Genomic DNA, 3,709 nt, shown 5'->3' with positions numbered 1-3,709 from the left:
GGAGAAGCACTGCACAATCAAAAGCAGAGGTTAGCATCTAGAAGCGAGCTGTTAACATAAATACAAAATCTCAAACGCGAAGGTCGAGCCTCGCGTCAGAAATCTCAAACGCGAGAGTCAAACCTCGTGTTGAAGAACTTAAACGCGAGAGTCGAGACCCACATGGAATCCCAACTCCGTGTTTTCATTGAACAGAAACGAGTCATCTTTCTCGTTGTCAAGAACCCATCTAGGGTTTTCAAAGAACTTGCCAAGGCAAGTTATTTCGGTCAACACTTATCATGACAGGGAAGCCCCTGCGATGGCGATGACGACGACGATGTTCCCACACGAACAAGAACACCGCCAGCGTCCTCAGCCAACAGCATTTCGGAAGTCGCTCCAGTGACTTTCTTGGAGCTAGAACCCATTCTCTGAGGCGCCATCGATACAGTCGATCGGAGGAAACGCTTTTGAACGAGGGAGACGGAGTACGTCAGAGATCTCGCCGAAATCAAACGAGAATTCTCGTTCTTGGAAATAGCCGAAAATTTAGAGAGTCAAGTGACTCTTGACGTGACCACTCAGGTCTATTTATAACAGCCGTCAAGCTGTTTAGATGGCACGGGATTCTAGGAGTGAATCCCAACCATCTTTGAAACGCGAAGTTCACAACCGCGTTCAAATTCCCAAGTGCAAGGCTCAAGCTAGCGTCACGAAGGCCTATAACCTCGCGTTTTGAACCTCAAACGCGAAGGTCACCTTAGCGTTGCAATTCTTCTAAATGAAGAACTTACACTTGTGTCTTCAAACACGACACTTATTCTTCAAAGTCATGAGCCCTCTTAACAGAGTATTAATCAAAACCTCTGTATCTTCTCAGCAGAATCTGAATTCTCATTGGGTTAATGTTACACCCCAGACAGTCATCACCCCTACAGAGTTTAAGTTTAGCTGGCATTAATACCAGTACGGCTATAGCTCCTCTGTCAGAATCCACTTATTGATTCTCATTAATAGAACGATAAGTCTCTAAAACCATTCAGATCATTGTTAATTTATTAGCTCTCCTCAGCAGAGTAATAAATAACCAGTTTTCAGTGGGATAATAAAATTCCCCAAAATCTTGTTCAAATCACAAGTATCACAATTCATCGCTCTGATGATAAAACACTTAGCCATTCTCCCCAGCGAGACACAAAAAATATTTTCCCCACAGATGTCACGTTAAAATCACACCTCTGACAAAATTAACTTATCGATTCTCGTCAATAGAGCGATAAGTCCTCAAAATTACCCTGATCGCAATATCTTCCCTGTCACGTTAAAAATCACACCTCTGACAAAATCAACTTATCGATTCTCGTCAATAGAGCGATAAGTCCTCAAAATTGCCCTGATCGTAATATTTATCCTGTCACGTTAAAATTACACCTCTGACAAAATCAACTTATCGATTCTCCCAATGGAACGATAAGTCCTCAAAATTGCCCTGATCGTAATATTTTTCAAGCTAAGTTAAAATTACACCTCTGGCGCTTATAGACTTCTTTCAGTGTTCAAAGCAAAAATAACACAGGAAGAATTCTACTAGTCAGCCCCATTATGGGAAAATAATAAAGTATTAATCCTCAGCAGTTTGAAATTTTCTGAAGTTATCTTAAATGATAATAAAAAAAAGTTTTCTACATCAGAACCATTGTGGAGACCTATTCTAAGTCGGGAATACATCTCGGTCATTTATCGTGATTTGTTGCTTAAAATCAGAACATGATAAATGTAAGAAACAATGAGGAATCAATATCACTTTTTATTCAAGAGCCAAAATTGTTCTTATTAAAAGAACATTACAAGTGCAGAATTCACTCGCGCATCAAATCAAAAGAAATAAGTTGGGTCCTAACTTCAGTTAGCTCCTCCTCGTGAGTGGCTCACACCATGGCTTCAGCCTTTGCCCGGAGTTCTTCCTCACTGGGTATGATGATAGCCGCTGCTTCATTCCTGGCTTGTTCCAAGGCTCGAGCCTGCGTGTGATATTCCAAAGCGCCAGTAGCGTTTTGGGTGCTAAGGATATTGACAACGTTTTCTTCACGGGAGAGTTCAGCCTTTAATCGCAGGACTTCAGCCTCAGCTTCAACAAGTCTGTCACGAAGCGAATTCATAGAAGTAGTCGAGCGTTCTAACTCTTCTCGCTTCCGAATATTATGCTCGCGAAGCTCCGTGATTTGACGCTCTCTTGCAGCCAAGTCCCGCTCTATCGCCTCCCGACGAGCCACTTCTGCAAGTTGAAGACCAACCAAAGTAGATATTTGTAGTTGAAGCTCTCTGCGACCCAAGGCTTCAAAATGCTGTAATTGTTCTTCCAAACAAAGGATAATCTCCGAACAGTGCTCGAACCATAGAGTGTTCCCCACACTTCTGACTCCGTTTAAGCCTGCCTCCAGAAGAGGTCGAAAGGAATTAAAAGTTCCCTGACTACTCACCACATATTCAATCACCTTCTTCGCAAGGCTATTCAGATACACCAAGGAAATTTGAAGGAACTCAGGTGCGCCCGCAAGACTTGAAGTGATACTCGGGGATACTCCCCTAGCCATTAAAATTGGTGCAGGGGATCCGGGCGCCGAAGCTGCAGAAGCAGTAGAAACATTCAATTATGATGGGCTTGAGGTCAAAGCCATCATTGCCCTTGCCTGAGATGTGCTTGGTCGTGCCTCTGCTAGAGTAAGCGAGATCTTCAGCAATGCGGTAGGCGAAGCAGCTACAGTGGATGAGGCAGGCAGAGGCTGCTCTTGCGCAGGAGCTGACACCTGCACGAGCTGTTGTTCCGGAGGAGAAGTCACGGTAATAGCCCCAGGTAGTGCTACAGTTGAAGCAGTTGCCACAGGTGAGCCTGGTAAGTGTTGCTCTTGTAAAGGAGTTGCCACCTACGTGACATGTTATTCTGAAGAAGGAGGAGCAGTAGTAGTCTCTAGAGGAGGTGAACCTGCACGAAACAAAGGTCGGAACATGGAAAAAGCATGTGGAAGAATTTGAAACAAACCCGGCTTACCGGTGAGATAAAAAGGAGTATAACCAGATGCTTTATCAGATGGAGCCTTAGGAGCATCATCAGAAGTAATGATGTCATCCATGGAATCATGTCCGTCATCATCTTCACTGTTACCTGGCACGTTGCCAATTTCAGCATCCTCATCACCTCTATCTTCGTCAGCTACATCACCAATCAAGGAGCCTTCATAATCAACTCGCTCCTCATCATCCCGGGTAGCTGAAGGTTCAGGAAGATTTGTGCCAGCAGCTGGTTTAGTCATAAGTCCCGTTGTCGGACTAGGACTTAAACCACCAGCTTGCGACATTAGTGCTGAAGGAGAAAGGGACGGATTCTCTTCGAGACCCCCTGGTTCTAATGCAGGAGACTTAGGAAGGTCCATCACCGGAGCAGATTCTGCATCTGCAGCCATTAATTCACCCTCTTCATCCTCGGGGGGATGGTAAGAAGAAGCTTCACTCAATAGGGCTGGGCCATGAGGATGGAGCCCAGTTCTATGTGGCAGGCCTGCAACTGAAGATTCTTGTTGTTCTTCATCTTCCGCAGCTTTGATAGCATCATCCATCAACTTGGATTTTTGCTGGCCTGTATGGGGAGGAGACTCAACCATCAACTTCCGACGGATCTGCTTATTGTATAGGCCGGCTTCATCCGCAGAGAGTTTTCTTTTCCCCGCTG

This window comes from Asparagus officinalis, chromosome 2, assembly GCF_001876935.1.
Source record: "Asparagus officinalis chromosome 2, Aspof.V1, whole genome shotgun sequence".
Taxonomy (NCBI): Eukaryota; Viridiplantae; Streptophyta; class Magnoliopsida; order Asparagales; family Asparagaceae; genus Asparagus; species Asparagus officinalis.
Note: the sequence above shows the minus strand (reverse complement) of the source record.